Here is a 14,089-nt window from a genome sequence, read left to right as displayed (position 1 = left end):
AAACTCTATGAAAATGATCGCTTCTATGGTGGGAGTCCTGTTTAAACACAGTAATGTTCTTGTTAAACACTGACTGTTTTCATCCTAATAAATTCTGGCAGTCTTGAATTATCAGGTCAGTCTGATATTTTAGACGTGAATCGTCAGTGCTTCTGTACGTATTAAATAATCAGGACAGAAATCTGGCGTGAGTGAAATATGCTTCTAGACGTATAATGTAAATGCAGTTATCATCATGGAGCTAATAAAAAATAAGAATGACCACTGACAGTTCTTCCTTTTCCCGTTCCAGTTAGGTAGATGTTATTTCCCCCCAAAATAATTGAATGAAACTATCATCAGTGTCAAAAACATGATGTGATTAACCAAACATTTATTATCCAGACGCAAGTTCTTACACTTATGTATAATCATTAGAAAATCATACTTAATCACATCTGACTGTAAAATAAATCAACAAAATAAAACTCATCAGTAGGCTATAGGTCTGGTTTTGCTATCACAGAGTGCCTGTTTCTAGTCATCCTGAATTTCATTGGATGTTTACCACAGGATAACTAAAAGCAGATCCACAGTTTCTATGGATAATTAACTTTTTGAGAACATTGAGAACTCTGCAAGAATAACTGCTCTATTCCCATGTTCTTCCACTGTTTTATAATAATAATAATAATAATAATAATAATAATAATAATAATAATAATAATAATAATAATAATAATAATAAAGAATAGATTGTATTGACTGATAGATAAACTTCTAGCAGCCTGATACTGTTCTTAGAAACACTGGATAATGTGAAGATAGCATAATTGGAGAAAGGTCTACTGAGAAGAGTTGAAAGCAATAAGGTCTGGCTGAACAGCCCCATTTTGTATTATTCTTATTCTTATTCTTATTCTTATTCTTATTCTTATTTATTTATTTATTTATTTATTTATTTATTTATTTATTTATTTATTATTGTTATAGTTTTATTTGTTGTCCTTTAAAAAAACAACTTAGAAGCAGTAGAAAGCAATTTATATTGTGTTTAAAAAAAAGTGTCTAAATCAATATTGCGGATGTTTCTTGAAGTTAGCAAGGAAAAAAAATTATATCACTGGACTTGAAATCCAACAGGAGAGGCTTAAAAACATGTTTTACACTGCTTTATGGAGAACTATATATTACAACACATACATTTTTTTCCTCTTATAGCCACAACAATTTGAGAATTTTTCATTAATTAAAAAAGGCACATTGTACTTTGTAACTGTATCTTGTTTTTATATTTAATGGTGTAGAACATCCTTGAAACAAGGATTTAAGCCACCTTTTTCATCAGAGCTTTTGTTATAGAAACTTATTCACAAACCTCAAGTTTAAAGAATTCAAATATTCTGTGGTGAACATATTCTCAAAAGGTATTTACATAAAATTGTGAGCGCACTAGTGAAAATGCAATATTTTACATAACTTGTGTAACAATTTTTATTCTTTAACAAATTGTATTACTGACATCAACTTGAGTGAAAAGTAGAATCGTCAACATATTTACATGAATTTCAGAGTTTCTAACAATTTAGTTTGTCCACTTTTATGCCTTAATGACTTATAACTTTGTGTAAATCCTTATTATCCATTTTAGATCAAACCCATCAGCATGTTGACTAAACAAGTTCTACAACATATAAGATTAGACAGGAGAAATATCTGACCTTTTGTACAAAACATAGTAATTAAGATGCTCAATATCACAAATTAGCTTACATTTAAATAGGGACATATTTAATCCTGTTTCTCCATCAGTGCTTTGAGTTTTAAAGAAAATGTTTAAAGTTACCAGCCATATTTTCGAATAAACGGCACCATGTATTGATTTAGAAAAACATTAACATCAGCTTAATTGAAACAGAAAGTGTTTCTTCTCTATATTTGTTTCTTATCAGTTTTCTTTCCTTGCACATTGTCTGTGTGTGGTAACATGTTAGAACGTGTTCTTCTAGAACAGACCGTTACAGATCTACTATGTCAATTGTCAATTATGGATGCTGAAAGAGCAGCTTACAAGACACCGCCAAAGAACCACTTCAGTGCAATGGGAGTATGCTTCCTTGTAGACATGCACAGGAAACTAAGCATTGTCAGAGCTATTAAAACACTGTGATAGATGAGGTGATGCTTGACAGCACATAATGTATTTGTCAATAGCTCAAGAGCTTGATCTAGCCTTGTGTGCCAGAGGGTGTCTTGTAGCTTGAAAACAAGGCTTTTAAAGAGTAGCATCACGGAGTTGCCGAGCAGTGAATGAGCTCACATTGAGAGTGTCCGTTTAAATGCGAGGAAGATAAGAACATTGCATTATTTACTGGAGCTTGAGGCAGCACATCCACATGGTTTGGCAGGGAAAAGTAGCTCAGACATGCTATATAGCACAGACCACACAGATTTGGATGGGACTTGATCAGGTACATGAACATAAAGACAGAATAATGGACCTATTTTGTGAAGGTTGACCCTGCGTTTTTTATTGTCTACTGCACTTTTCCTTTCATCCAACTCTCTTCAGAGGGTGATTTAAATGGAAGCTTGCTTTAGGACTCATAGTCTGGTTTGGGGCAATAATGAACACCAATAAGTGTGAATATCTCCATATAATTTTAGGAACAATGTTATTTTGATTAAGCCAAACTCTAGTATCTGTTAAAATACATACACACGTTTGCTCATGCTGTGAGGCGACTGTCACTTTCTGTCAAGGTGTTTAGATAGCCAGCTAGCAACTTTTATCAAGTCTAAGGACAATAATATCTGAGCTAATTATAAACCAAACTTGTATAAATGGGCAAACCTGGCAAGGGTAAACCCTGGTTTTTTTTTGTTTTTTTTAAATATGAAAGTTTTTGGTGGCTTAGTGGTTAGCATGTTTGCCTCACACCTCCAGAGTTGGGGTTCGAGTCCCGCCTCCGCCTTGTGTGTGTGGAGTGTGCATGTTCTCCCCATGCCTCGGGGGTTTCCTCCGGGTACTCTAGTTTCCTCCCACGGGTCCAAAGACATGCATGATAGGTTGATTGGCATCTCTGGAAAATCGTCCGTAGTGTGTGATTGCGTGAGTGAATGAGAGTGTGTGTGTGCCCTGTGATGGGTTGGCACTCCATCCAGGGTGTATCCTGCCTCGATGCCCGATGACGCCTGAGATAGGCACAGGCTCCCCGTGACCCGAGGTAGTTCGGATAAGCGGTAGAAAATGAGTGAGAGAGAAAGAGAGAGTGAGTGAACGTTTTTACACTTTTTTGCACTACATCAGATTTTTCACTGTTAAAGGTCTTAAAACTGATTATTTAGAACTTTTGTGGTGCCAAATACAACAGCACCACAAACTGTTAAAAAAAAAATTTTCTGTTCAATCGGTAGATCTGTGCATCCGACGAGTGACAGTCCTGAGGGGAAGTTCACTAAGAGAAATAGACCATATGTTTGATCTTCATTTAGGCTGATGGTTTTCAGACACATCTGCGACACATGAACAGAAGTGATTGATAAGATGAACGGATCGTCATCACTTTTTCACTAGAAGGAAACAGTTGAAAATTGACACGATGACACAAAAAAGTACAAAACACTCAAAAGGACAGCTGACAAAAGAAACATGAACCCAGTAAAGCATTAAAACAAAAGGTGTGTTTAAAAGTTTCTAAATATGTTCCCTTAATTCATTCTTATCGTCCATGATAGATATGATTGTAATGTTTACATCAATGAAATATTTAATATTGAAACATGTTCTATGTAGTGCTAGACTCATGGTATTGATTCTTTCTTTCTCCCCATCTAAACTCCAGATTCTAGATTTAGACGAAGCAGCAGCTGGCCCTCGCCCCAACTTCATCTCCTTCCAGCATCCGGGCATGATGTATCACATTAAGGTCTTTCTAAATATAACTCACCTGCAGTGGCCTTTCTTGTTGCTCTGTCTTTTCTCTTTCTGTACCACACCTTTCTGTGTTTCTCTTGAGTCCCTGGAGAAGAAAATGAGGACGGGAACAGGGCTGTCAGCTCATTTGTCAGGCAAGAGGCAGCGTGCTGCTGATTATCTAGGACGATTTTTCAGGATCTCAACATCAGTGAGGGCGAACGTGCTGCACATGCCTGGCCTCCAGGGGGTGTGTTTTTGTGCTGTGTAAAGCAGGCAGTGACAATTCCAATTGCCACTGCCTGTGAAAATATCTTTATTTTAAGGAATATAAGAACTAAGATTAAACCTTCTGAGGCATGAATCAGCTCTCTATGTTCCTGATATTAGCCTAAACATAGGGTCAAATGTAAAGAACTAAAAAGCTTGATTGTAATGTCAGTGCTGGCTGAAATTAGTGAGCAGCAGCAGACTAGGACATTAATGGTCTGCTAAAACAAATAAACAGTAAATGTAAATTTTCCTACAGACAACATGCAAATCACACTATAGAAAAAATAAATAAATTCAATATCAAACTATTCATTTGCAGAATCATTATGTAAAAATATTTATTTTTACTTGTAAGGCAGCTTATCACAGTAACTTGTACTGTGCTTTCTCCAGGTAAACAAGTGCATTAATCATCTGTGGAATAAATGATATTAAGAAGGTAGAAAATGTTTGCGATTTGGCAGTTTTGCCAAAAAATTAATCATTAATGTTTAGAAAATGCAGAAGGCTCTGCGTCGAAGCTGCTCTCTGGAGCTTGTCCTCTATTTGCTGCACATTCAGACAGGTGCTTTTTTAGATATGCAGGAGCCATCTCAACCCCCCCCCCCCACACACACACACACACACTCATACACGCTCCTGTCACTGCTGTGATGGGTATTGTGCTTTGTGAACTGGAAAAAACAGAGTAAGGAAAGTGAACAGTGGGGACAATATTCTCAGTAGAGGGTCTGTAGGATCCAGTGAAATGATGTGTCATCATCAAAATGACACAATAGCCTAAAAAAATGCCACCGGGTACTGGGATGCCACCTGTCCTGCCCTGGAGCCTCCCGGTAGCAGATGTCTAGAAGACATAGAGCACGACTGAAGCCTCCAGTTCCTCTTGCGTGACAAGACGTTAATGAAGCCAGTCTTATTCGAAGCTCCTGCTCCAAGTAAACTCATTATAAGTCCTGTCAAACCTTATGAGGCTACAATTTACTGAGAAGAAAATGAACTTCCCAGGTCCCCAGGTCAAAGCTTATAGATGAATCTTTAATAAACTATCATTACGGTGACCAGTTCTTCCATGGCTCTAAAGTGCGGATCACGCAAATATATTTTGAATATATGAAACATTTTGCATTTGATGTCTTTCTGTTTGCAGGTGTAACAAGAGTTCTTGCTACAGATGTTCTCAAAAGATCTTCATGTACCTCAAAATTAGAAAGTTTTGTAGGTCTTTAACAAGATTTTCATTCCATATTGTTAATTTGTCTGAATGAAGAAAGCCTTTTTTTCTCTCTGTGTCATACACAGATGGTAAGCAGGCAATTATCTTTAAGATGACTGTGTTCCTGACAGTCAAATGTATTCTTCATGGTTACAGGCCAGAGGTCAGTTAACCTTGCTATGCTAACAGTGACCCATCTGCACCGTGATATCAGGGCAAGGTTCAGATGTGATCAAAAGGAATGCCTCAGCATTGCAGACCACACAGAAAAAACAGACAGCCTATCTGAGAGACTGATAAAAGGTTTCTTTCTGTTCAGCACCAGAAAATGATCTTCATCTAACATAGACAAACACCTAAGCCAGAGAACAGAAGCAACAGCTTATTAAAACTGTTATAAAACACAGTCATGATGCCCAAAGTCAGTATGAAGGGCAAAAAATAGAAGTAAACACTTTCAAAGTAATAATAAAAGAAATAATTGCATTATTTCTAATAAAAAATAAAAAATAATTGCATTATGTACATGACAGGTTTTGCTGTGGTTTTTCAGCTATTACAATGGTTAATTTGTCAAACAAGGCATCCAGAACTTGTACCAGATCCACTTATTTTCCATTTCATGAAGATTTTGGATCTTCATTAAAATGAGTCCAACAATGTGAGAGATGTACCAGCTCCATTTGGACTCTGTTTCATGAAATATTCGGACATTCTAAGAGGAGATGCCAACTACATGTGGTCTTTGAGGACAAAAGCCTCCTCATCAATAAACAATTGACGGACTGTATATTTATAATCACACCCTCCGGTGTCACCCAATGAGGATGAAGTTCCCTTTTGAGTCTGGTTCATCTCGCGGAGTCTTCCTCTTCCATCTAAGGGACTTTTTCCTTGCCACAGTCACCTCAGTTACATCAGACCTTTTCTTTGCACATAAATACAAACACATTTAAATATAAGTCTAATATTAATCTTGAATTTAGTTTTGCTTTATATTAATCTGTATAATATGAAACTATTTTGTATTATGTTTCTTATGTTCTGTAAAGCTGCTTTGAAGCCGTGTCCATTGTTAAAAGCACTGTACAAATATATTTTTTAAATTGTATCTTGTTGTGAAAAACAACATAAAGATAAGCAACTCCTTCTATACGTATTAAAGAAATATAAAACTTCACCAAAAAAAAAAAAAAAAAATCCAATTATTATTTGTCTTTAATTACTTGGATCATCGGTCTGTAGCACATCTACCATAAGAGTCCAAATGAATAATGCTACTATAGGAATGACAGTGCAACATGTAATCTAATATTCCTCACATCTAAAACACTGAACCAAATCAAATCTCATATCAGCATGCTATTATACACTGAAGGTGTATCTACTGACTCTACTGATAAGATTACCCTGAACAGCCACATCAGTGCCCAGTGTTCTCCTCAGTTTATACAGGAAGAAATGATTACTCAGCTCTTTAGCTGAAAAGTACTCAAAATGTCACAAGAAAATAAATAATATAAGCATCACCTGCACATTTTAGCAGTTCTGCAAGCTACTGCAGTGTTCTTTACGATATGCAGGTGTAGTCGCTTCTGGCCGGAGTCTCTATAGTGCTGCAGAATCTACTATGATAAAGGCTTTGTCACTTGGAGCCAGAGCACTCTCCTCCTGACCTCCATTAATGTCGAAAGCACCTTTACAACCTGGAAAAAGAAATCCATAAACCTCCCTAAGGCTAATTGCAAGTGATAGCGAGCCATTATGTCCATCTGAATCTATATTATCTCAGAAAGCTTTCGGAGTGGTAACTGGAGGACTTGGAGCTGATATGGATGCAAATGTGCTTTATGGTTTCTGAACACAGTGACAAATAAGGCAGTAATCCGTTAACCTGAAATAAATAACAGGAATATGACTATTATGCTTTTCAGCTATCCACAAAATGGAATTAATGCATTTCTTCCTTATTGTTAACAGGAATTTTCAATGACTCTATTCAATAATGACTACTGATAGATTCAATATTACAACATTAGGGCTGTCATTGTGTCATTTTTGTCTTATTACTAACATAGATGGATTATGAAAACCAGTTAGATATTGATTGCACTAATCCAAAAATGAAGTTTGACAATATAACATTATTTGATACTTTTCACGAAACCATTAAAAGCATTAAGGACATAAAGCAATGTGGTACTGTATGTCTTCATATGCTTTCTTATCCTTTCTGAATGGAAACTTGCCGATCATCAGACAAGACACCTGTCATTCACCTGTATATCTTGAATGACAGGTGTCTTGTCCAATGATTGGTAAGTTTCCATTCACAAACGATACCTACCATTTCCGGGTTGTCTAAATTGTTGTTGTGTTTTCGGATTTGTTATGTGTTTTCAGATTTGTTAATTTGTTTTCGGATTTGTTAATTTGGTTTGCACTTCTTGGCCACCATACATTTCATTTCAGGCAATTTTCTGTCCTGTAGAAATAGTAAGTCAAAATTGCCAGTAATTTGTTATGCCAGAATATTGATCATTTGGCTCCAAAGATTTGTTCCTTTTTGAGCTACGATGCTATTTTTGTTGTCAGAAATAAAAGCATCTGTTCTGACCTGGCTGAAATGGGGGAATTTGTTCAAACCAACTTCGATCCAAAAGTGATTTTGTGATTCTACCTGCCAAACCCACACTCACTGCAGATGCTAGATTAGAGGTGGTATTTTGCTGAAGTCTTAAAACTGATTTTCAGGTACTAACTCAAACAACACGTGAGTTACAAAATTGATAAAATGTGTAATTAATCCGAATAAATGCCACACTTGATAAATCCCCTGACATTATAAAGATTAGGACTTATATAACGACTATGTACTCACAGTTGAAGAAGACTCACATATCCTATTTGTTGAAAATTTTAATCAGCCATTTTTATTTTTACACAATGAAAGAATTAATGTGACATTTAGATCTGAAATCTGATTATACCTCATTACCTCAATACTTAATGCTTTCTAGCATCATTTTCTTTTTTAAATTGCACCTATGACAGATTATAAAGTGGTGATATTATGCCTTATCTCTAACAAACATATGGTCCATAATTTGATTATAATGATAAGTGAAAGACATACAGAATGTTCAATATTTCAGGGAGTAATAAAATGAGGTGCACATGTGGTTCTGACCAGTATTGATAGCTTGGATTACAAGGAAAGAAGAAACATATGGTAAATGAGAGCAGACTGGAACAGAGATAGAAGAGTTCAGTAAATTAATTCCGAGCTTGCTCTGCCCACAATGTTCCTGCCAGTGCAGGAATAAACAAAGCTGTGTAGGAATATGTGTTATGTTTTTGCACAGGCACAGGAGCAAATACAGCACCACCTGCTTCCTGTAACAACAGCAGACCAATCTGAATCCAAAAAAGATGTACCCATGAAACAACACAATCAGAGAAATCCAGGTCGAAAAAATGATTTATAAAGGAAACAGCAATAAAGAGTAGCTTTAAAAATATTAAGCCTACCATACACTGTGTACCATATTGATAAAATTATTTACATAAAACTTGTTTTGATGTTTTAAAGCAAACTTACTTAAGCTGGCTGTGTTATCAGGTCAAAATCTCTTCACTCTAAATCAAACTAATCATCACAAAAAGGCTGTCACCCTGACTGAACCCAGAACTTCACCGTTATCTTCCCTCTCCAGATCTCCTGCTTGCTGCACCATGCCACATACTTAGAAACATTTCAAAACATAGTGACTCAAGGAAAATGATCTGGATGTCAGATATAATAAAATCTAGAAATGAGATTAAAAATATTGATGCTTCTGACACTTCTGACACAGTTTTCTCCATCCTGCTCATCTATCAAAGTATATCCTCCCTCTGAGCACAGCCTTTAATCACACTCATCTGGTTCTTCAAGAAACCCCAAGATGTCTTTCAATTCACATATTCAGAAAGATCTGCACTGTCTGCCTCCATGCTAGGGGTCTAACGTGATGACACTATCTGTATCTGCATGTTGTCCCAAATATCTGAATCCAAATTTTGATGGCAAAATGTGTGTGTGTGTGTGTGTGTGTGTGTGTGTGTGTGTGTGTGTGTGTGTGTGTGTGTGTGTGTGTGTGTGTGTGTGTGTGTGTGTGTATGTGTGTGTGTGTGTGTGTGTGTGCGTGCATCCACACACCATGCAAATGTACAGCCAAAACAGAAGAAAATGGCCCTTAAAACATGACTTTTTAAAGTACTTTATCCTCACAAAAGTCTACTTAATGCCTATGGTGGCACGTCACAGCACAACATTGCTATTTGTTATACAAGCAGGATTTCTGTTGTAGACGGGAATCTCACAGCAGGACATACTGACATTAACGTTTTGTGCCTGCCAGACTATTATGACTGGTTTTGAAAAGAATACTACAAGCCCTAGGGCAAGGATTGTCGACTTTTAAATGACTGTATTAATGAATAAATCTAAAAAGAAATTAAGTTAACGAGTGTCAAATATTAAGTAAGTGAAATACAATGTCTGGGTAATGTCTGTTACAAAATATGCAATATGTTTATGGTTATGATGGGTCCAGAACCAGAGTTCACTCATTCACACCATGGGGAATATTTTTTTTTTACGTTTTGGTGAGCCTGTGGCCACAGTTGTCTCTTCACTGCCAGAAATGTGCTCGTCTGCAATTGAAGCGCCTCGTACCAGCATTGGGATGAGTGAACGAAGTCAGTGTTAGGTGGCTCTGTGTCAGAATAATGACAGCACATGAAGAGTACAGGACTTATCTATCTTTGCCTTATTCTCTCCCTAATGAGATGAAGATCAAAAATGATGGGGTTCACTACGCAAACAGCTGGCAGCAAATCTGCATACAGTCACAGCAATTTGCATATATCCCATGCATGAAATGAAACCTTAGCTGATAAGGAAAGGAATCATAATTAGAAAAGAAGATGCCTGCAGGTTTGAGTGGCTCAGAGATGGGAGCTGAATCTAATTCTGATGAAATAGCATTTGCACGAAACAAATCAATGCATATCCCAGTTTAATATGTCTGCAAAAAAATAAAAAATAAATAAAATGCAATAAAAATGCTACTTTCCTGCTGTTAATTACATTCACACAAAAACAGCTACAAGACAATTGTACTCAGAAGTACTGTTTTATTTGGCAGAGAGGAAATGGACAATATCTATTGCACAGGATAAATGCCATCGGTAATGAAGCTGTGCTCTGTGTGGTTTAATGCTGTTTTCCTCATGTACCAGACTTAGAGCTTCTTGTGAAGACAAACTTCATAGACTCTCAAAGCTTCAGTGCTTTCCTGATCTGGTCAGTCTTACTACTGCGTGTGTAAATACTTCTAAAAATGCAAATATGTCAGTTGTGCATGGTAAAGCCTTCATGTGGATTTGTTTTTTTCAGCTTATTTTAAAAATATGAAAGGATGCAGAACATTCATGCATTTATTCATGCATTTTAAGTAACTAACAAGCAAGAAAAGCTTTATTTTGTCTTATCCATTACTTCTACTTCCACTATGCACAGACAGCTTAATACCTAGAGACAAATTAGAGTAGGCAATCCTTCTCACATGTTTTTAGGAAGAGATCAGGAGGAAACCCAACCAGGCACAAGGAGGATACGTGAAACTATACATCAACAATAACTCAGAGTCAAACCAGGAATTGTAAAGGTGACTCCTGGTGTGCCAAAGTGCTGCCTTTCCTTCAGAATAATAAACCTGGAATAGATTTTTCATAGTGAAAAACAAAGCAAGTAATATTCCCGTATTTGTTGGGCAGTGGGAGCTCAGTGGACAAGCTTCAGCGCTAGGCACCAGAACACTTAATATCCCAGAACAGCTTTAGGTGGACCTTCAAGCTAGACCTCTAACCCCCTTAAACTGATTTTTGCTTGGTTTTGGTTTTGCCTTGGTTTTAATCACCATGGAATAATACTAAATATAAATCGTTTATAAGAAATCATAAAGCCGTACAACCTAGAAAAAAGCCAATGTTGATCCACTACAGAATAATAAAACAGAATTTTTGAACGCTCATAAACTTTTTCCTCAAACTGTAACATTCATATCAAAATATCACGCACCATTTTTCACATGAGCTAAGATGACAAGCCATGTTTTCCACACTACAGTGAATAATTGACCAGTGAACACCACCATTAGAGTGTGTGCCGGTGTCACCTCTGTATACATCACTTAGAGAAAACTGTACAGACCTATACAGACCTTTTTTTCAGTTAATATGGCAATTCTCCAATCTAATGTCAAAGCTAACAAAAAAGCTGTCAAAACACATATTTCAGTGTAGGAAGCTGTGTAATTCCAGTGCAGAATAAAAAATAAACTGCTTTCTTCTTTATTATTGAACCTAACAGTATAGACCTGTCATTTTTTAGTAAATAATGTATTCAGCTATAATTACACAGGTACAGCAAAGACAAAATATAATTATCAGATATTTCCACATCTATATTGTATTAATTCCCCTCCACACACACACACACACACACACACAGTCAATGAGAGTGAAATTGTATCACTGTTCCTGATCAATAAAAAAAGGTTGCTTATTTAGAAACATGTCGCAGAAAGAGTTAGCAATCATGAAAACTTGTATTTTCATTCTGTTGAAGAAGATGTAAACTATATTTCCTGTCTTACAGAAACCCTTCCAATCTTAAATCAAAAAATGGTTAACGGCGCTTCATACTGTCTCGGGTTTGTCAGTTAGATTTCTTGTGCTAGCTTGTGCCTCATTTCAATATAGCTGGTGCACTAAATGTCAATCCTTCATCTTTCTGATGTGAGAGAGTAAAAATAGGGGAAAGAGTGAGTTGCTCCAGTGTTGTCTTCTGTATTCTTATGGCATGAACAAACGTTGTTTATCTTACCACACACATATGTCCCTGTGCAGAGCTAATCGTTGTTAGGGAGTGGCTAAACTTTTTCTGATTTCAATGCAGGCTTTAAAAGACATCTTTCAGCATCGTCGCATGTTTGTGTTTGCAGAATGAAGTCTGCAGAGATTTCAACAAGGCTCAAATAGCTGCTGTGAACTGTGACATAAACACATACTGTTAGATTCCTGTAACCACAAAAGCATACATTTTATTCATCTTGGCCAAAATAATGTGCATGTGCACTTACAAAAACAATACAACATTTCAGCAACACAATTTTTATGATCTACCAACTTTAGTCTCTCAAATCCATTCATGCACACTTGCAGACATGCACAGAGTGTGTCTCACACTGAAACACCTGCTCTCGCTATCTTTCTGCACAGCAGGACTGATGATATGAAGTAGTGGCCTAATGACCACACTGTTGTTATGCCTCACATGACAGTGCAGTTCATCCTTCTGTTCCCGCAGAGATGTAGATTAGTCACACACAGTGGACCCCTGTTGCTCAACGCAGCCCGAACCGAACATGTACTGGGTAAATAGGAAGAAGCTGTTTCACTCACACACAGCTGGACACATTAGAGGTCAATGGCTCCTCTGCCAAAGAGCACGGCTCTACCTCTCTATTGTGCTCAATAGCCTTCCATCTTCACTGACTAGCATAGAGGAACAGACTCAGACAGAGAAGAAAAAAAGCATTGCTGCATAATAGCCGATTATTCCAGTTTAAAATTAACAATAATACTAACCCTATATATACAGTACCGCTTATCCGAACTTCTCGGGTCACGGGGAGCCTGTGCCTATTATATATATCATATATATATATATACAAATCACATATATTGCATGTATTGTAATTTTTGCATGTGCTTGTACGAGTAATGTACTGTACGATCACATATGAAAAAGCACATTTAGATTTATTTAACCATACAAAAATTACATAATAAAAAATAAAAAATGTAGAATTAAAACATGTAGAATTCAAAAAATGTGAAAAAATTAAATAAAACAAAATAAAAACTGTGGGTAAACTTATTAGTCACATATTACATTTGTGTGTGCATGTGTTTTTCATTGCATTTTTCATTGCATAAGATCATAAGAAGCATTTATCATGAATGTATCATTCCTTACACTTTCCTTTTACCTTATCAACCCATTTCACACAAATCTGTTGTAGATACGGAGCGTGTGACACGAGATATGATTTCTGCTTAAAAGTGGGGTACCAGCTGTTTTCAACTGGGAACAGAACAATTTAGACTCAATTAAACAAGAGCAGGTTAGTTCTCCCATTGTGCAAAGAAGTTCCTCAAAGTGCATGACATGTCATATTATTAAAAGTGTAAGGAACACACTGCTAATGAGCCTAGAAGGAGATTTGGGGTTTCTTTTAGCAACTGTCACGTTGCACGCTCATTAAATAGTCAAGGCACAAATGTTCAAGAACAAAAGTTCCATAAGTGACTATTTCTCTAATTAGAGAATGAAAAAATGAAATGGAAATATATATTTAAAATGATTCATATGATTTGTGGAAAACGATTAGCTAGCTAAACCACCAGGAATATAGTTTAAATAATAAATGTGCAAAAACACCCACTCATCCACAACTGAGGTCTAAAATGTAATAACAAAAAGTTTATAAATTATAAACTTCTTGCTGGCTAAATTACTTCCACATATCAAGGAACCAGTCATGCACTTTACATTGCTATAATCCACCAATATAGCTGCATTTCATACAAAT

Source organism: Tachysurus fulvidraco, chromosome 13 (assembly GCF_022655615.1).
Source record: "Tachysurus fulvidraco isolate hzauxx_2018 chromosome 13, HZAU_PFXX_2.0, whole genome shotgun sequence".
In the NCBI taxonomy this organism is placed as follows: Eukaryota; Metazoa; Chordata; class Actinopteri; order Siluriformes; family Bagridae; genus Tachysurus; species Tachysurus fulvidraco.
The sequence above is the reverse complement of the archived record's forward strand: the minus strand, read 5'-3'. Positions refer to the sequence as shown.